Source organism: Protopterus annectens, chromosome 10.part0, assembly GCF_019279795.1.
Source record: "Protopterus annectens isolate FY-2018-M chromosome 10.part0, PAN1.0, whole genome shotgun sequence".
Lineage (NCBI taxonomy): Eukaryota > Metazoa > Chordata > Ceratodontiformes > Protopteridae > Protopterus > Protopterus annectens.
In genome coordinates, this window is record NC_056744.1 from 1,729,051,313 (window position 1) to 1,729,073,660 (window position 22,348).

The window sequence follows — 22,348 nt, forward strand, 5'->3', positions numbered from 1 at the left end:
GATCTGCAAGGCCATGGAACGTATTATCATGGAACTTATAAACAAAGACAATGGCAACCTTCAAACACTGGATCTCACCCAGTTTGGGTTTGTGAAGGGCCAATCTTGTCTCCTGAACCTGATTGACTTCTTCAAATCAGTTTCCAGAGCCGTGGACGAGGGTAAGGTGGTCCACACAGCCTATCTGGACCTTGCCAAGGCCTTTGACACCATCCCCCACTCTGGAATCATAGATAGACTTACTAAGCTGGGCATCAATCCCTACATCACTCTTGCTCAAGCTCAATGCCAAGAAATGTTCTATAGTTATCCCTTCTGGGAAAAAACATGAACCCGTGAATTGCCACATAGGTGGCAGTACACTAAACACCGAAAGTGTGATAAGAGACTTAGGGACACAGGTGGACAGTGGTCTCACCTTCAATAATCACATCGCCACAACAGTCAGGAAATCCATCTATGTGGCACACCTCATCACTAAGGGCTTTTCAACCAGAAAAAAAGAGGTTACTGTCCCACTGTACTCATCCCTCATTAGACCCATTATAGAATACAATGCCCCGCTTGGTATGTACCTCTGAAGACATCTGCAACAACTGGAAAGGCCACAGAAATACCTCACTAAAAGAATCACAGGCCTAAAGCAGATGCCCTACGCTGACCGCCTTAAAAAACTCCAGCTATACTCTGTCGCATATCGTCTACTCAGAGGCAATCTCTGCTTAGCATACAAAGCCATGTCAAACCCAGAGCTATTGGACATGCTACACTTAAAGAAATCCCAATCCCTCAGAGCCACACACTCCAGGGATCTAAACCTTGTCATCACAATAAACAAAACATGCTGGAGGGATAGGTTCCTGACCCAGAGACTCCCCAGACTCTGGAATAGACTGCCCATACATGTCAAGCAGAGTGCCTCTTTGGCCTTCTTCAAAAGGAACCTTGACGATTGGATGGGAGAAAGGAAATTCACCCCGGGGATCTCGTCAGTCAACCTGCTAGACAGGGTTCCAGGGAAGTAAATAGTGTGGGAAGAAATATCCAGGGAATTGTTATGGCTAGGCTTGTATAGGCCCTAGGGCCAATAGCCTAGTACCAACCTATGAACCTAATCTGAGTGATGTTGCCATCTCCAGAACAGGGAGCTGTACCTTGTGACTCTTTGGGTTTGTTTTAGCAATTGAGGCATTTACTAGCCTCTAAGAGAGTACATATGAGTAGCACCATTTGACTCTTTTGGAAATTTACATATGGAATGTTTGCTATTTTATAGTAAAAATATTTTTTTTCATTTGGCATTCATTAATGATGATTTATTTCAATCATTTTATGTTCTTTAAAGGAGGTTACTCCAACTCTCAAACTCATTTGAAAGTTATAGAACAAACATTCAAGAATGCTAGCCACTTTTAACTTTTTTCTTTGTTTTTGCATTCCTGTAAGCCTGCTTAATTGCTGGCACCTCTGTATGAATCTCTGTCTTTTTATCTTGTCCTTTACTGTGACATGACAAGTTACAAGGACACTTTTACTTGTGACAGCTTAGAATAGTTGGTTGTCAGTAAATGCAACCTGAAACAATAGCTATCTTGTGAACTTGTCTTAGCTTATCTCAGCATCTTTCTTTTAGAATGTAAGTGGATGCTATTCATGAAAAACGAAAACTATTAAGGGAGCAGTGGAATAATGAGGGAGGGTCACTGTGTTCAGTGAGCGTTGACCTTTAGTACAGTCTAATTGAGCAGGAGTCATCATCTCCTTCTTAGTAACCTGGAAGTCTTAAATTGCAGAGGGTAGTGTTCTGAAACTGTGGGTCAAAGGCAGTGTCAGAAAATCAGCTGTACAAGCTTAAATTAGAACAGCTCATGAGGAACAGTATCTTATTAAAAAAACTGCATGCAAGCAAATTAGATCAGTAAATGTAATACTCTTAACTTTCCAGATTGAAGAAGAGGTAAAGGAACCATAGAATAAAAACTTACAATTGACATGTAAAATTTTTGTCCATAGAATGAAAACTTAAAATTGACTTGTTGTAAATTTTTTGTCATCTATGGTAATGCAGAGAGCTATATTATTCTATAGTTGAAAAGGCAACAGATGAAATCATATCCTTGCTTTTGGAAGCAATTCATCTAAGTGCCTATGCATTCCTTTTTCAGGATGAATATTTGTAAGGGAGCATAACAAAAGTGCTAAAATTTATACTCCCAGCACAGTACCTTTAATTTAAAACCCTGACTGCACAAATAATAAATTCATGTAACATCTCAATTCTTATCCAGCATGCTATATTATACAAGCAGAATAAAGCCATTTACATCATAAAGGTTGAAAGCTTTCTTTTCAACATATGTAAATATATATACTGAATGTAATAAATGTTCATAGATATATGAAAGTGTTTTTTTTTTGTTGGCATGGTGTGTAAGAGAAATGCACAGTAAATATATAGACAGCTACATGATACTGCTGCATGATTTCATGTAAACACTGAAGACATGGTATCAAAATACTGGGTAGAAAAGGAATTAACCTTAAGAATTTTGAGTGCTGTGAGGACATGTTTATATCAACATCTAGTCTAGAAATAAAGACACTTAAATGTGTACAGTGTGTGCACATGCAAAACATATATAACATTCATACATGCGTTACCAATCTTCAACAAACAGAAACTATTTCAGATGCTTTTGTAGAGGAACTTTCCCATCTAACTCTGTGCCAGAAAGCCTGTTAACTATTTTGAGTTTACACTACTTGTGAAAAGGATTATATGTAGGTGAGTGGAGATTATATGCTAGTCAGTCAGGGTTGAGTTATAGTTGCCTGAACTCAGCTAGTTGAAATCACTACACTATGCACGATTGTGAGGTTACTGTGCCAGGCCTCTCTGCACGTCAGGCGAATTGTGTAATCAAGACATTATTCTATATATGACTAACGGGAATAGAGGACATACCTTCTTACAAAAATTTGCATTTACTTGTTTGTCTGGCAGTAGGAGTATATCATTTGCATTTTGAGATTTTTTTTATAGACTATATACTGAGTTCAGTAGGAGGAATGCCTTCTGAATGGAATACTTGGTTTTACTACAAGATAGTATGCTTATAATATATGTGATATATAGATATATTAATAGTATGTACATAATATAAGATGTTAATAAGCTGGTTCCTGTAACCCAGGCTTTGATTCCCACATCCTCCATTTTTCTGTGCAGAAATGATTATATACCTCCCTGGTTTTGTCAGCTCTTTTTCTTTCCTTCAAATGAATATAATTAGTGTATTTCTTGGGTGTGCAGAAAAGTCTGTGTCCACATATTTCTACTTCATCATACTATAGAAGAAATGTAAAATTCTGTACTGAGGTTTCCTGTTGACCTGCCAAGGCTATTAATACAGATTTCATGTCATTTATATATAGCCCAGACACAAACGTAATTCTGAAAACAAACAACTACTTTTTCCTGTGATATTACATCCATTGTCCCTCATGACTTACTCATTTTTTTAGCAGTACAAGGAATTCATCAGCTTCCTCCATATGCATGAAATGTTGTGAAAATGTTCTGGGTTCTTCACTCATCCGCACAAGGCATTTAAGAGAGTTATCTTTCCATCGTTCCTGCCCCTGCTTAACTCCTCTCCATCCTGCTTTTCCTAACATTTAGTGAATAATCAGAGTATGAAACTTACATCCTTTGCCATCTTCCCATCCCTAGATTCTTGCTGCTGCACTGTTCTCACATCTCTTTTTTTCTCTTTCTCCTTTTGTACCACACCCCATTGCCATCTTATTTACATGCACTATGACATGCAAGACGGTCACCATGCTTATTTTCACTTGTACTGTCCCCGTCTAGTTGACGTCATTTGATTCTCACTTAATTTCACTAAAAATAAGATTCTCTATAAGGGAACATAATGAAGCACTTGTGATTTTAATTCTAACTCTGATGGGTTTTTGTATCAGTAGTTGAGTACTGCTACTCTCAACTATTTGATATAGCACTAACATAGCACTGATACTCAGAAAACTAAGATAGCTAATGCAGTACTTTGAGGGTGAGTGGAGGCTATGTCCCCTATTCCTCCTGATGTGGAATTGTTTGCCCCATGTCCCTAGTGTCTACATATACCAACTCTGAAGTTGCATTTGCTTGCAGTAAAGCAGAGGTTTGTCTTTTCTAAAAATCAGGTTTACTTTTCATTTTGCGGTGATGTTACTTCAGAGGTACTACATTTAGAGTTTGATGATGTGGTGGGGAAGCTCCCACATTTGGCACAGCGCCCTGAAAAAACAAACACATATTTAAATGTGACTGTCTAATTCCTGTAGCACAAGTGCTTTCTATATGTGATTGCTGATGCATCAGTTGTTTGCTGCTTCTAGTCCAACAGTACTAGCTTCAAGCCTTTAAACAGTTCACGGATTTTTCTCACCTGCACGTTGACTAAGCCCGATTGTGAATTATCACTTTTTGTATGTATGTCAATAAATAACAGTGGATGTGTTGAATCTTTCTGTTAACCAAACCTACTGCTGTGCATGTAGCACTTTATGATGCAACAAAAAGAACGTACTACATTTGTGTAATGCACATAGTCATGCAGGAAATTGTTTCATACTGGATCAATACATTATGATAGTTACAAGAAATTCCATTTCAATTCAGTATTATACATGGCAGTGTTAATATTTAAGGTCCGCATTTCCCTGTTCAGCATACTAACATGTAGCCTCCCTTGTCTATAAGTGTCCAGCATACCAGCAAGCAAGAAAAGTTAATGCGTATTTTCTAGAGCTCCTCCCCCCTTTTCTTATAATAAATATAATAATGCTTGTTGTCTAGCTCCCCCTTATAATAATAATTGCACAAAATTTCTGGGAGAACTCTTCTCATTTCTATGTAAAAAAATCTCTCTCTCTCTCTCTCTCTCTCTCTATATATATATATATATATATATATATATATATATATATATATATATATATATATACAGAGACACACACATACATGCATGCATACATATACAGATGATAATATATATATATATATATATATATATATATATATATATATATATATATATATATATATATATGGATTTACTATGGTAAGGTCGAAGTGGGTGGCCACTAACCTCTGGCATCTGTGTTATATTTTAACATCTTCTCTTCAAAGTTCTGTATTTTGTAAAAACATTGTTATATTCTATCAATTCATGACACTCTATGCAAGTCTTAGTAGAAAGTTAAAAAAGGATTGTCTTGTATATCTAAAATATATCTAACACTATCTCTCTTAGCAGTCCCATTAAATAAACAAGGAGTATATTCTGGTTCTGTGTCTCCTCCTTCATCCATGTTCCCTCCATCAAATCCAAAAAGAGCACAGTCTAAACCAAAACACGAAAGCAAGGATTAACCATGCCACAATGAAAAACAAAAGCTTTAACAATCAAGAAATACAGACATGAACCATAGAGAGGAAGAGATACTTCATAAAAAGCTTTATTCAACAAGCTTTTTTGCACCAAATTGAAGTGCTTTTTTCAAGTCTTAAAAAATATATGAACAAAACCTTTATGTATAACATATGCTAACAACATTACACTGCTAGATGTATTAATGGACCAGTGAATAACATTGTCATATAATATACAGTATGTGCACCAAATGAAATCAGTGGCTTAATTTCCTCTTATTTAAAATATGTTTAAGGCTAGAAAATTCATTGAGACCTGGTGGTGTAATTGCATTCAATCTAGTTATCCATTTGTATTTTTCATTCTTGGTAAAATTCTTAATGTCATCTCCCTAATATCATCTCTTAACACTTATAGCATCATATATTTAAAAATGTGCAAAGGACCATCTGTGGCAAAAAGTATCACCAATACATTATGTAAATTCTGCTTCTTAATATCATATTAATGCTGATAAATCCTATCTTTCAGACATCTGTTTTCCTTGTGTAAAAACTATTCTATTTGCAGCAAGTTACTGTATAAACAAGATACCTAATATTACAATCTGTGCAGTGATACATACAATATTTTTTCAGAGTCACTGGATGTACAAAACAATCACTGCTATTAATATTAATAGTAATTATAGCATTTACAAGGCTATATACCTTTCTTATCATTCAAACTGATGGACATTTTTCCATAACTATTACAGGAAAGTCATCTCTTAAAGTTGCATTTAGTCTTCAAGGTAAAAGGTGGTCTTTCACCAACAATATTTTATATAACCAAATCAGCAACTAGAATCTGTCATCGTCTCTTAATAATCTGGCTATATGTATTTATGGGTTACCCTTAGTACATTGAAAGCCCACTACATCGAATTTCACTTCTCTGGCATGGCAGAACATCGACAAATGAAGAGCCAGTTTCCCCGCACGGTAAGTTACTGTTTGGCCATCCACCTGAACTTTGCCCCGTACCCCCCCCCCCAGTAGTGCATTCTTGGAGTTGGAATATTAAGTTAGGGGGGTGTGGGGGGCATAGCCCCCCACATTTGTGTAGTCTGTTTAATGGCAGATTTTCAGTTCTGGATGGCCAAACGGTAACTTAGTGTGCGGGAAACTTTGGCTCTTCATTTGTCGATGTTCTGCCATGTCGGAGAAGTGGAATTCGATGTAGTGGGCTGTCAATGTATTATAAGTAACCCATATTTATATATATTACAGCTGACAGCTATGGCTGAGCATAGTTTAAATGTTGGAGTAGTGGGGACAGGTCAGAATTGGGGGCAGGGAGGGGAGCAGAGTGAGTCCGAGTGCAGCAAGGGCAAGCGGAGCGGGGCTAACACTGACTTCAAGTATTTCCCTGGGCTTATGATATGTAAAGGTAATGTTTTGGCTGTATTTAGATATGTTTCTTTTTACATCAAATTTTAGGCTATTTTTAATCTATAGGTTATACACTTGCAGGATAAATTAATAGATGCAGGGTATAATTTTCTGGGCTATGTGAGGGAGTGCAGGGTGAAATTACTGTTTTAGCAGTTTAACCTGTTTGAGGAAAAATGGGGGTGGGGGAAGAGTGAAGGCAGTAGGAGTGGTTAGAGGGGGACCTTGATTGACTCAAGACATCACACCAGAGGTAAGTTTAATGTAAGGGCCTAAAACCTGCACTCAGAACTTAATGTTATTTATGTTTAGCAGGAAAGACAGACCAGCAGTATACACTTTTGAGGATTTTTATAAGGGTTGCTTGTTCGATGTCAGATAAATAAAACTTTGATACAGGAAATCTATGTTTGTGTAGAAAGCCAGAAAGGTACAATATATACCTGTAAAAATTAGGGTCAGAGAGACACTAATGTAAGAGTCAGTGCACTTTAGTTACAGGGGAAGGAGGTAAACACTCAAGTAGAAAAGAGCCCTATGGCTGACCAAAATAGTGACTCTCTTAGTTACACAGCACTGTAAGAGTAAGCTTAACAAATGTTTTTATATGTATAACCTACTCTGTTTAATTGCTGGGAGAAAAACAGTTTTTGTTGAGAGAGTGGTAGCCAGATTGCAATCCTGTAGACACTCATCTCCTTATTGCTCATAAAATGATACATAACTCTACTTCCTGCCCAGCTACCAGTTCTATTTGTAACTATCACCTCACAATTTCTCCACTTTGATCAACTGAAAAATAACTCCTGGAAATTGAAAAAAACAAATAGGTCATAGCTTATTAGTCAGTTCAGTGGCAAAAGCTTGGTACGTGCACCTTATTGATATTAGAACATGTTAATGGTCCACTAGTACTCATTTCAGCTCTCTTTTAATGCATGTCTGCTCAACTCCTGGATCTGTTCTTGTTTTACATCAGGTTTAAATCGTTTTTCTTCAGGTTTAAAACACTTCCATTTCTCGCTCTCTCTCTCTCTCTCTCTCTCTCCTCTTACCTTTTTAATTCCCCTCTTAGTCCTATTCCTCCTTTCAACTTGTTTTTCTACCTTTCCCCTACCACAGTGTCTTTCTTTTCTCCTCATATGTAACACCTCTTTACCTCAGATGTCATCCTTGCTTCACCTTTCTTCTTTAATACTATCTTACTTCTGTTATTTAGGTGTTTTTAAGTTAATCATAAGTTATGTCTTCTAGTTTGTTTATTGTCATATTTCAGGGCAGTATTTTATTTTAACTTATTGTAACTGCACACACACACACACACACACACATATATATATATATATATATATATATATATATATATATATATATATATGTTTATTACATGTATGCCACTTTCTTTTATTCTTCTCCACTGTACAACTCCTTATCCTATTTATCTTATTAAGCATGTTATATTATGCAAGTATACAAACATGTCTATAAAACTTTCCTCCCCAGGTCTCCACTGAAAATGGGTTTTATGCCCAGTCGGTCTTTTGCCAGTGAACAAATGACAAATAAAAAAGAAAAAAAAGATGTTTTAGTAGCATAAAGTGTAGGCCTTGCTTTAGTGGCAGGGGTAGGTTTCAGGTTAGGGTTAGCAAACATGAATAAGGTGGCGGGGCCATTTCTGAATACTGGTAGTGTTTTGGAAAGGGTTTTTTGTAAGGTAAGGTACAGGATTAGAGTTAGGGTTAGGGACAGGGTTAGATGGTTAGCATGCATTAGTAAGATGGGTAAAACAAAAATGTTAAGTCTGTATCTTGTTTGAAGCTATGTCTTCGTTTTGTGTAGCAGGTCACATCATACTCATCTCCTGGTGATTTAATTCCTTTTCTTGGGTTTTCTGTTGATATGTAGTCCTATGGCCTTCTTCATTTTCTGTTTGATTTTGCACTTGCTTTGTAAGCCTTTTATAAACTTCAGGGTTCATAAGGGGTGCGTAGGAAAATGCTGTACTGGATAAGCATATTATGCTGAATTTTGTATTTCTTACATGTGAGTTCTGTTTCATAGGATCATAGGAGGTTACTTGGCTAATGGCCCCTGGGTGATGACAAGCCTAGTGAAGTTCAGACCATGTTTCCAAGGGTGTCTGGTTCAGGCAGACACTAAAATCAGCACCTTTTGCCCCTGTCCAAGAGGGACACAGGTGGAAGCCCCAGGGTGAATTTCCGGTTACCCATCCAACTGTCAGAATTGCCTTTAAATAGGGCCAATGAGGGGTTTTGTTTAACATAAATAAGATGCTTGTTCCAAAGATGGGGCAACCTCTGTGACACAAATCTCTTTCTCCAACAAGTTCTGTTGATGTCACATACCAGGTTAAGATCCTTTGAGTGAGTGACATGTGCACCATTTTAATTGTGAATATGCACATTTCCATTAAGGATGGGTCAGAGACTGCTCTATATGCAAGGCACAGGTTGCCTCTGAGCAGTCTGTATGACACAATGTAAAGTGACAATGATTTTAGTCTCTCCGCGTAAGACAGATCTTGAAGACCCTGAATTTTCTTTGTAAGGAACCTTTGTCATCTCTCCAATTGCTGTAGGTGTTTGGAAAGGAACATACCAAGGAGTGTGTTGTACTGTATTATTGGCCTGATGTGGAAAGAGTACAGGAGAGTTATAACCTCTTTATTTCTGGAGGCAATACTCTTACTTATGAGATGAGCAATATAAAGCATCCTTCTTACCACTATGGAGACAGGGTGATAGAAGTTAAGGTTGCTGTCAACCTGTGTGCCCAGATCTCTCACCACTGACTGTGTGCTTAGGGTATTGCTATTGATGTGGTAGTTTGCAGGAACATCACCCTTACTGAAGGGAATGATAATGCATTTTTTGCATTAAGTTTAAGGCCATGTCTTTGGCACCAGTCATTAGTCTGTGTAAGACCTTCTTGCAGGATGTTGACATCACTAGGGGTTTTGGTGATCACTCCCTGTTTTCAGTCATCAGCAAACTTTGTCAGCCACAGTCCTTGAGTTTTAGCCTGTACTTCACAGAAGTAGATTCCAAACAGTAAGGGTCCCAGAACTGATCCCTGTGAAACGGGTCTATATTATATGATGGAAGAGTCTACTCTTCGAACACATAATCATTGACAAATACACAGCGAATGCTGTAAACCGTGAATGTCTAAGTCTGCAAATTTTTTCCTCGGGGAAAAAATTCATGTGGCCGTAAAAAAAACAAAACTTTAAAACACTAATCATGTGGGGACCTTTGCCCCCCATACCCCTCTAACTAAATAAACCAACTCTGAGATCACTCTACATTGAAGAAAAGGGCAATTCCCAATAACGGCCAACTGAATTTTTTTCTGAGGAAAGAATTTGTGGACGTGTCCATTTGCGCTTTACAGCATTCACTGTGTATTTGTCCATGATTATGTGTCTGAAGAATAGACTCTTCGAAAACATAATATAGACCCCTGTGAAACACCTCTAGTTACAGTTCTGCTGGAGGAGGTGGAGTCCCCTATTTTGACTTATGAGTTCTGTCAGTGAGCCAGTTTGCAACCCACCTGACAATACATAGGTTGATACCCAGCTGGATGAGTGTATCAATGAGCCTGAGTAAAGGATTGTGTCAAAGACCTTGGCTAAGTCTAGGTAGACCGTATGCACAGATTTGGCCTTGTGTAATGCTTTGGTCACAAAGAAGTCCACCAAGTTTAACACGTATGATCTCCACTTGACAAAGCTAAATTGTGTGGGGTTGAGCATTTGGAGATTTCCTATATCTTTGTTAATAAGGTCCATGATGATTCATTCCATGGCCTTGCAGATAAGGCTAGTCAGGCTAATGTGTCTATCATTCCTGGGGTCTGTGGATGCACCCCTTTTTGTGCAAAGGGATGATGGTAGCTGTTTTCCATTCTGCTGGGATGAAGCCAGTCCTTAGGTTGTGATTCGAAAGTGTGGTCAATGGTGATGCTTATTCCTATTTTAACCCATGTAGAACACATCCTGGGATGTTATCTGGTCCCATAAAAGCTGTGTTTTTGGCCTTGGAGCGGGCATTTAAGACCTGCTCCTTGGAGATACTAGGTGGGGGACAGGTGTTAGGGATGCTTTGGGGTAAATGTGGTGGAAACAGGGGATTGAAGTTTTCACTGAACCTGTCAGCCTACAGGTTTGCTATATCCACAGGCTCTGTATATGTAGTACCATTAACTAACAGGCACAATAAGTCTTCAACCAGTAATTCCCAGCTCAAAAGGGAAGAAGCTACTCCTTTCCTCCCGCAAGAATGTAGACCACAAACTTTCTTAATGTAAAATAACTGGCCTGAAACCCAAGTGCTTAAACCAGAATAAAGACACTTTTAGAATAACAAACAACTAAGCCTTCAAACGGCAATTCCCAGCTTAGAAGGATTTAAGCTACCTCTCCTGCCATAGGAATATAGACCACAAACCTTACTAATGTAAAACAACTGGCCTGATGCCCAAGTGCTTAAACCAAAAGGCTTAGAATAACAGTTACAATTTAATCAGGCTACTAACAAGCAGTAATAAATGCAGCAGAAAAATGCAATTGAACACTTTTAAGAACAAGCAGCAAAGCAAAATAAAGTAATGAAGTGGGATTAAACAAAAAGACAGTAAAAGCAGCTGAATAAAGTGCATTTTTTGTTAGGTTAAGTGTGAAGGGAGGAAATAGAAGATAATAAGATAATTTAAGTTTGAGAAACTAATGGGGTGGGCCTTCTTAAATGATCTCTCTGTACTCATTGGAACTCAGTAGAATAAGCTGATGAGATTTGAAGGGGAGGAGTGTGCAATATCAGATTTATAGTAGGGACAGATAACTCAAAAGTCACCAGTAATTAACTGATGTTATTCACTGTTTGCTAAGAAATTCTTTGCTAACTTTTCTAACTGACCCTAGCCAAGATCTCTTAAAACTCCAACAGAAGAGAAAACTTAAAACAAAACAAATGTAATACAAGAATAAGATACAAATAGAAGTGACCAAACCTTAAATGAAAAGTTTCAATTCAAAATAAAATGCAGCCAGAGATCTTGAACAAGGTACAGGAAGTAAAGTATGAGCCAAATTCATAAAAACATAGTCAACACAATCTGATGCTCTGGTGTGGACTATATTTCCTAACAAAGGATTCAAGTTGTTACTCGTTGCATAAAATGCATGGATATAACCACCAGGTTAAAAAGATTTTTGCGACTTACCCTCTGATACTAGTTTATGATATTTTAGTGGTTTGTACTGTTATAGACAAGTTGTCCGCTGAAGCATGGTGGTGGTGCTTACAAGTTTCATGAACCTAAGTTTAATGCATTATTTTTTATGTTTAATTTTTGCTATATTATTTGTATTAATTCTGTATCTTATAACCCTGATTTGACCTTTTTCTTTGGAAGTTCTTCTGAATGCTGGGAATCTTAATGGAGGGATATGAATAACTAATTTAACTTCTGACAGACCATTACTCACCAATTGGCAGTCACTCACCTGTATACTGTTGAAATGATTATTTTAATTAAGTAGTTATAAGGTGAAGCTGCTGGAATGAAAAGTCACAACTGCATAAACCTGCCTAAGATCTTATCTGAGCTTTCTAAAATGCTTTTACAGAGGACAGTTTTCAAACTGTAGACATATGACTAGGGCATTCTGTGTTGGTTTGTGGTACAAAAATTCTGCAGCTGATTTTTGAAAATATGTAGTTAATAGGAATATACTGCCTTTTATTTTTGGGCTCGCAGTATTTGTTTAAAATGTTTTGGCTACATCCCAAGTAAATGTTCTCATTGTACTAAGCAGCATTTTTGAATGATACCATTTAGTACCATAGCAATAATCATGTGTGAACTCTGGAACATTCTACAGATAGCTGTTTAGAGATGTTCATAACATGCAGATGTAGCCTGTTCTGTTCACGCTTTTTTCTTGTGATCTGTACTTATTAATTACTAATTTGCTTTCTAAAACCATATATAATGCATTTTAAAATTTTTATCAGCAGAGCTCTCTATGGAGTTATTTCCAAGGTATGTCAAGAAGGAAAATGAAATGATAGTTAAGTAAGTTGCTTAGGGTCTCACAGCAAGCAGCAATTAAGAATTCAACTGTATGCCCATTGGGTCTTCTGATTTGCATCTCTTTGTTCTAAACAGTGTGTAATGCTTCAGCAAGAAATGCAAGGAAATGTTCAGGGAAATGTGCATTTTGTTCACTGGTCCCAGACAAAAAGTAAACTGGCTACTTAAAAAGTCCCCTGCATCTTAATTGTTGCGTTATTGAGACAGCTTTCAGCTATCAAAGGACCTGCCAAGTTCTGCTCATTAGCAGTGAGCCTTTCATTTCTAGTTCAGAAAAAGTAACCTTTTAAACTGTCAGTGGGGAACTCAACAACAAAATTCTACATTGCATTGAAAAACTTCTTTTTTCTGAGAATGTCAATCTCTAGGACAAAGCTGCTTTGACAACTCCTGGGTGTTTAGATGCTATTTTAGCACTCAGATAAGCATTGGAATTTTAAGCGAAATTCTGATGAAGTCAATTTTGACTTCAGAAAATAATAAAATGCTTTCAAACATGACACTGTCTTGCTAACAGCAATGTTGAATACCCTTGACCGTGTAAAGGCATAGAAGCAACAGGCTGTCCTTCATCTAGTGGCCTAAGGTACAAATTTTAACCCTACATTATAACGAACTGAAATTGTAAGCAGATAAAGCAAACGAACCAAACCAAATAACACAAACAGATAGGCAGCGTAGAAGCAATCCAATAGTAATCCAAGTTTATTAAAATAGGTAACTGAAATTGTTCATAGGTACTACAAGGTTTCCATTGTGTACAGTCTGCAAATCAGACATGATTATTTGTTATATAAATTTAAATTATAATAACTAGAGGTTTCTTTCTAATTACAGAAATAGATACTGATGTATTGGCATTTATGAACTGCTATAATTGTCACAGGGCTTCATATCCTTTGTGTGAAATTATTTACTTTTTGTTAACCAGGTAAATGTACTTTTTTTACAGACCTTTCTCACTCATGTCACAGGCCAAGGCTAAATATAAGTTATGTAAACAGTTTCAAGCAGCCATACAAGCACATTTTGAGAGGTGGCTGGAAAGTGGAGTGTAAACTAAAAAAAGAAAGAAAAACACACAGACATACAGTCACAGAGTGTACGTATACTCCACACATATAGTAATTCAAGGTCATGAACCATGGAAGAATGAACCAGGTAACATAACCAGTAAGCCTTCTTTCCGATTCATGTTATAATTTTAATTTCAGGCCATTTCAAGCAATTAGTTACCTTCTTTTGACGCGCTTTACCTTTGATGTGTCCGTCCTTGCCTTTAATTAATCTGCTCATTCAAATTGTTTTCATTCCATTAATTCTTTTGGATGATCTTTTTACCTGCCTCCTTTTCCTTTGTTTTCATCCTTTTGATCATCTGTCTCACTTCCTGTGTTCATTGCTCCAAACACAGACATTAAGATACCAGCTGAAATGGCTCTCATATCCTTCTCAGAATATGCAAACTAGATAATTCTGGCAATGTTCTATACCCCTTACTCTTTCATTCCGTCTTTATCACTTCCTTAAATTACTTATTAATTTTATAATCCTAGTAGATGATTATTTTTCCAGGTAATTTCTCAACATGTGTATCTTCCCACATCTCTCCCATTGTCTTCCTTCCCAGATTTTATTTAATGATATGTAGCAAGAATAGAGCAACCAGTTTAAAGCTGTAAGTACAAACGTAAAAAAAGGAAAATAACTGGTAGGCAGCAAAAGCGTAAAACTTCAAGTTTAATAAAAACAACAAAACAACAAGATAAGCGCTTTCATACCAAACTAGGTACTTCACCAGATCTAGTATAAAACACACTTCAATCAACCTTATATACATCAAGAAGGAAGATGGGGGAATTGTAAGCGGTGACACAGGAGGAATAAGACGCTTGTTCTTGGGGCAAGAGGGAGGTGTAACACAGAGTTCTTGGGTGTAGATATTTTTGTCGAGGTAATGTAGCAATTTGCATAAAGTAGGGTATCATCTCCAAGGTCAGTGTGAAAGACAAGCACTATCACATGAAGCAGTCAAGCACACAGGCAGACAGTCAGGGTCAGAACTCTCTCACATAAGATGGGAGGGAGTGTTTATTTGTGTAGCAGCCAACAAATATGTGAGTGAGAGCGATGGAGAGTACAGGAGAGAACAAAAAATTGGGATATTAGGAAGGGTATAATTTTTTAGGTGTAGTCTGAGAGATTATGAACTTATGAGTAGAGGGCGAATAGTAGTTGACTGAAATCTGGAACCACACAGGAATCTGTCATCTGGTGCAGGACTTCACTAGAAAGAATATTAATATGGGATGCGCCCTTAATAAGGCGGACAGGGTGAAGAAAGTCAAGCTCAACATACTATTAGGTATATTGTCACTGTGTGGCTTATGGTGGGGCAGGAAGGGAGAATATAGACACAAAGAGACATTAGTGTAGGGTTTTATTTACATGGATTATGATGACATGGGGTTGGCATCCAAAGGGTTAAGGGTCTGGAGGCAAACTGACTTGTTTATCAAGCTATGGAAATGGATTAGAGATAGACTACTTAGTGTTATAGATAAGGGGCTGTGCAGGAAGTTAGACAAAGGAAAAAGGCCCATGTAGCTATGCAGGATGGTACGGCTAGTAAAAAAAAAAAAACAGGAGGGCATGCATATGGTGATATGGGTGGGGTTTAAAGGAGGCGGGGAGATAACATAAGCAAGAAAATATAAAGACAACAGAAGAGATAACGGAAACAGAAGCACGGATTGAAAGGCACTTGACAGAATTGGTTCAAAAAGGATTGCAATTACTTTTTGTGTCCATGGCAGACAGGAACAAGAAAGAGACAGACCTAGGAAGTTGAGCAAAAATGTGAGTGTGGTCATGGGAATCTGGAAAAAAAAACAGAGGTATTAAAGGAATACTTCAGTTTAGTTTTCATGACAGACGTGGGGGGGTGTCTTGCTGAGAAAGAAGTAGGGCAGAGTGGGGAGAGCAGAGTATGGACAGCAGGATGGACATGGAGGAAGTGAGAGGGATGATTTAAATGCAAGGACCAAAGGGGCTGCCTCCTGGTGTAGTGTCAGTGGTGCACCAGGCAGTATACTCTCCTTTGGTGTAGAAGGCTGTGGATTCTAGTCACACACCAGATAGAGTGACTGCTGAGCCTGCAGTGCAGCATAAAGGGAGTGCTCTACTCCTAGGTGTGTCATCTTTTGGAAGTTGCATTAAATTGAGGCCCCACCTGTGTGATTTGGTGGTAGCTCAGGGGTATGTAAAAGATCCCATGGCAAGTATTGAAAAGAGTAACAGTCTTGCACATATGTATATGTATATCTATCTATCTATATATATATATATATATATATATATATATATATATATATATCTATATATATCTATATATATATATATATATATATATATATATATATATATATATATATACAGCATGTAGGTAGATTGACCATTACTAATTTATACAATCATTTTAAGACATTTTCATATTTTACACATCAAACTTGCCATTCATATATTTTTATAATGACACCCACTCTTTTTTCAATAACCATAATCTAATCTTCTTTAATATACATTCCATAATACTTAAACTATGTAAAACCCTTTCTTGTCTACTTTCAGTTTTTTGTTTACATTCTCATAATATCCGTTTTCAGTCGTATCCATATTTATATCCTCATTATTCTTGAATTTTTCAAAACAGTTTTCTATACATAATTTATTCCACAGCTTTTTAACTCTCTTTCATTTTAAGAAAACATGTTCCATTGTTTCTTCTTCAAGGAGATCCAGTACCTGTCTACCTGGGATGACATAATTGACAGACCCCGATGCTTTGCCGGAGATGGTCTTCATCTGTCACCCCTAGGATTTAGGCTACTTGCTAAGGATTTTGCCACCCCCATAATGTCTTTTTAGGCGGTGTCTCAAGGACAAAGACATTGGTAATCTCCAAACTCTGGACCCCACCCAGTTCGGGTTTGTAAAAGGCAGATCATGTCTACTAAACCTGATAGACTTCTTTGAAGCAGTCACCAAAGCCATAGACAAGGGTAAGGTGGTTCACAAAGCCTATCTAGATCTCACCAAGGCTTTTGACACCATCCCCCACTCTGGAATTATAGATAAACTAGGTATAAATCCATATGTCACAAGATGGGTTACCACCTGGCTCACTGACAGAACACACACTGTGAAAGTAGCAGACTCCAAATCTGACTTCAGACCAGTGACAAGTGGAGTACCACAGGGTTCAGTCCTGGGACCTCTCCTGTTTGGTATCTATTTTTCTGAAGTACAGGCTAACACGGAAGGTCTTTGGCTAATGAAGTTCGCAGATGACTGCAAACTAGCAGTCATAATTGAAACTCCTAATGATGTGGACATCCTACTAAAGGGCCTCACTGAGACAGATGCCTGGTGTCAAAGCCATGGCCTCAAGCTCAATGCCAAAAAGTGCATTGTCATCCCCTCTGGTAAAAACTATGTAACCATGAACTACCACTACCAGCTAGTTTACTTAACACCGAAAGTGTGATAAGAGACCTTGGGACACAGGTGGACAGTAGTCTCTCCTTTGATAATCACATCACCACAGTAGTCAGGAAATCCTTCTACATGGCACACTTCATCTCAAAAGGTTTCCCATCCAGGAAAAAAGAGGTCATTGTTCCCCTCTACTCATTCATTAGACCCATTATAGAGTGCAACACCCATTTTGGTGTGTACCTCACAAGAAATCTACAACTGGAAAGGCTGCAGAAATACTTCACAAAGAGGATTACCAGCCTCAAAAAGATGCCCTACGCAGACCGTCTCGAAAAACTCCAGATTTACTCCATCGCATATTGCCTACTCGGAGGCGATCTCTGCCTAACATTCAAAGCTATGTCAAACCCAGAGCTGTTGGACATGCTCCACTTAAAGAAATCCCAATCCCTCCGAGCTACATAGGTTCATAGGTTCATACTAGGCTATCTGCCCTAGGGCATTTACAAGCCTAGCCAGAGTGTGTTTGTCTTTCGCCACCCATTTTAAATGAATTTTGCTATGCCCTTTTTCGAGGTTAGTATACTGTGCCTCTGTCTAACAGTGACACAGAAGTGATACCCGGAGTAAATCTACGATCTCCCATCCACTCATCAAGATTCCTCTTGAAGAGAGTCAGTGAGGGACTCTGCCTAACCTGGACTGGGATTTTATTCCAGAGTGAAGGGAGCCTTTCGGTTATGAATCTGTCCCTCCAGCATGTCCTATTTATTTCAGTGCTGAGATTCAAGTCTCTCGAGCGCGTAGCTCGATGGGATTTGGATTTTCTGAGGTGCAGCATGTCCATTAATTCCGGGTTGGACATGGCAGGCACAGATCGCCTCTGAGCAGGCGGTATGCCACTGAGTAGAGCTGGAGTTTCTTTAACCGGGCAGCATATGGCATCTGTTTGAACCCTTTGATCCTCTTGGTGAGGTACTTTTGGGGTCTTTCCAGTTGCTGCAGGTGTCTGGTAAGGTACATCCCAAAAGGGGCATTGTACTCAATTATGGGCCTGATGAGGTATGAGTAAAGAGGCACAATGACCTCCCCTGATCTAGATGTGAATCCCTTCATGATTAGGTGGGCTATATAAAATGTTTTTCTAACCACTTTGGCCACGTGGTTGTCGAATGAGAGATTACTATCAACTTGGGTCCCCAGGTCCCTAATTACTTCTTCTGTACTTAATGGATTACCATCTATGTGGTAATTTGTGGGCACTTTGTTTTTGCTGAAGGGGATGACTATACACTTTTTGGCGTTTAGCTTGAGGCCATGGCTCTGGCACCAGTTGTCTGTTTCTATGAGGCCCTTTTGTAGGATGCTTGTGTCGGCTGGAGAGTCGATTATGGTGCCCAGTTTGCAGTCATCTGCGAACTTGGTCAGCCGCAGTCCTTCTGTGTTGGCCTGTACCTCCGAGAAATATATACTGAACAAGAGAGGTCCCAGGACTGAGCCTTGTGGGATGCCACTGGTTTGGAGTCTGACATGGCTCCAGCAATTCTAACCATGTGGGTTCTATCCTTGAGCCAATTTGCAACCCATCTAGCGACTTAGGGGTTTATATTTAAGCTGGTGAGCTTATCTATAATGCCCGAGTGGGGTATTGTATCGAAGACTTTTGCGAGGTCCAGGTAGGCTGTGTGGACCACCTTCCCCTCGTCAATGGCCTTGGTGACTGTTTCAAAGAAATTGACCAGGTTTAAGAGGCAGGATCTGCCCTTAGCAAAGCTGAACTGGGTAGGATCCAGTGTCTGTAGGTCCCCAATATCTTTATTTATGAGGTCCATGATGATCCTTTCCATAGCTTTGCAGACCAAGCTAGTCAGACTTATGGGGCGATAGTTTCCAGGATCCGTTGAAGCACCACCTTTGTGGAGAGGGACCACTGTTGCTGTACGCCACTCTTTGGGTACATATCCTGTAGTAAGGCTGAGATTGAACAGTAGTTTTATGTTTGGGTTTAGTTCTTCTTGGAGTTCATGTAGGACGCAGCCCGGGACACCATCTGGTCCCATTGGTGCTGTGTTTTTTGCTTTGTAGAGGGCGGCTCTTACCTGAGCATCTGAGATGTCAGGGGGGCAGCACTCTGCTGGGATAGATATTTGCCCTTTTGGTGGGGAAGGGGGGGGGGGGAAGTTTGCACTGAACCTGTCAGCTAGGACGTTGGCAATGTCTGTGGGTTCAGTGTATTTTTTGTCATTTTGGACTAATTCTGAGCATATCTGGGAATTCCCACCCAGGTTCCTAACATAACTAAAGAAAGCCTTGTGATTATCCTTAGTGTCCTGTGCAATTTGTCTCTCGAATCTGGCCTTAGACGATTTTATGAGTGCCCGTAGTTTTTTGCTAATACTGATCAGAGATGCCTTCCTTTTTTGGGATTTTGCTCTATCATGTAGTAGCTTCCTCCTTCTATTGTATAGTTTGTTTATGGCTGGGGTCCACCAGACAGGACACCTGCCTTTGGAGGATTGAGTCTTGGTTTTGTTTGGGATTGCATGATCCATGCATTCCTGAAGGTGTTCATAGAATGCGTTTATAAAGGATTCTGCAGTCTGGGCCGTATTTTCCACAGGCCCGGGGGCTTTGAAGGATTCCACCTCGGTTTTGAGGAGTGTGAAATTTGCTTTAGAGAAGTTTTTCACTGTGGTTTTCTGGGCAGGGGCTGGGGTCGGGATGTGAGTATCTAGTGAGATTAGTTTATGGTCTGATCTTACCAGTGAGGAATACACTTCTGGTCTGGAGCATAGAGTCCCCATGTTGGTGATGATCAGGTCCAGTATGTTTTCCCCTCTTGTGGGAGTGGTAACAAGTTGTTCCATAGCATTTCAGTTTATAAATTCTAGAAACCTTTGGGCTAGGGTGTTGGAGCTAGATTAATGCTCCCAGTCTATGTTTGGGTAGTTGAAGTCACCCAATATAATGGTGTTTGGAGAGACCTTCATATTTTCCAGTGTTCTCAGGAAGGCCGAGTGGGGTTCCTGGGTTTGGGAGGGTGGTCTGTAGCAGGCTATAAACTGGAAGGCAGTTTTACCCACTGTTAGTTGCACATGCTCTAGGGACCTAAACCTTGTCACCACAATAAACAGAACATGCTGGAGGGATAGATTCCTGTCCCAGATACTTCCCATACTCTGGAACAGACTACCTATCTATATCAAACAAAGCTCATCATTAGCACTCTTCAAGAAAAATCTTGATGATTGGATGGGAAACAGGAAATTCACCCTGGGGATCACTTCTGTGTCCCTGCTCGACAGGGGCACAAGAAAATAATTTTCTTGGGTGGTGAAAGCCAGGATTCTACACCAATGCTTTATAAAAATATCTGTATAACTGCATTGACTTGGCCATACCTGATAGGAATAAAAAAACAAGCTCTTCAAGGAAGAGCAAACCTTCCTGTTAGACAACGGCCATTAACAGGCATTAGAATAACAGGAAGAAATTGCTGTCTAAGAGTTAGAAGGAGTGAGCCCTAATCTGGAAACACTCCCTCCTCAGCTTAAACAAGCAAATCAGACTTTCTGTGAAATCCTCCAAAGCAAACTACAAATCCAATTTAGCTTCCTGAACTATATAACCATAAGACGTTCTCTACATCCATAACCTAAAAGAAAAGGCTCAGATTTGTGCTGAACTGGTATTTAATGATACCACATATACTGAGCCTGTAGACATAGCTAACCTGTTGGCCAACTGGTTCTGTGAAAACTTCATTCTTCTGTCCCTGCCACATGTACCCCATGACATCTCTACCACCTGTCCCCTACCTTGTATCTCCAAAGAACAGGTCATAAACACCCTCTCTAACGCCAAAAACACAGCATCCATGGGACCTGATAACATCCTAGGCTGCATCCTAGCATCTATATCATAACATCGAAATTGACAACATCGGACACTCACATGAGTGAATATTCACATTCTCGACAATGGCACTGTGGGGGGCTGTGCCCTCCTGCTAAATGTATATTCCTCCTCCGAGATCCCACTACAGTGAGGAAAGGGCAAAAATCCCAATCTTCCCTGTACTGCAAACAAAATTAATAAACTTTTGAGGATGTGATTTTTTGCTCATGTGAGCATTTGACATTGTCTGTTTCCATGTTATGATGTAGACCCACATCTAGTATGAGCTCCAATGAGAATTAGCAACACTGTTGGGTAGTCTTTTCAATCACAGTCTAAGCACAGTCTTCATCTCAGCTAAATGGAAAATGGCCACCATTGTTCCCTTGCACAAAGGTGGTGCTACCACTGACCCCAGGAACTATAGTCCTATTAGCCTGACTAACCTTATCTGCAAGGCCATGGAGTGAATCATCATAGACCTTATCAAAAAAGATATAGGTAATCTCCAAACACTTGATTCTATGCAGTTTGGATTTGTCAAAGGGAAATCATGCCTGTTAAACCTGGTGGACTGCTTCGAGAGAGTCACCAAGGCCGTGGACAAGGGGAAATCTTTGCATACAGCCTACCTAGACTTAGCCAAGGCTTTTGAAACTATCTTCCACTCAGGCATCATTGACAAACTCACCAAGCTAGGTATCAATCCTTATATTGTTAGATGGGTTGTTAACTGGCTCACTAATAGAACACATATACTCAAAATAGGTGAATTGACCTCCAACAGCAGTCCTGTAACCAGCTGTATTCCACAGAGATCAGTCCTGGGACCTCTACTGTTTGCAATCTATTTCTCCAAAGTACAAGCAAAAAATAAAGGTCTGTGGCTGACAAACTTTGCTGATGACTGCAAACTGGGAGCCGTCATAGAATTTCCAAATGATCTCAACAATCCTACAA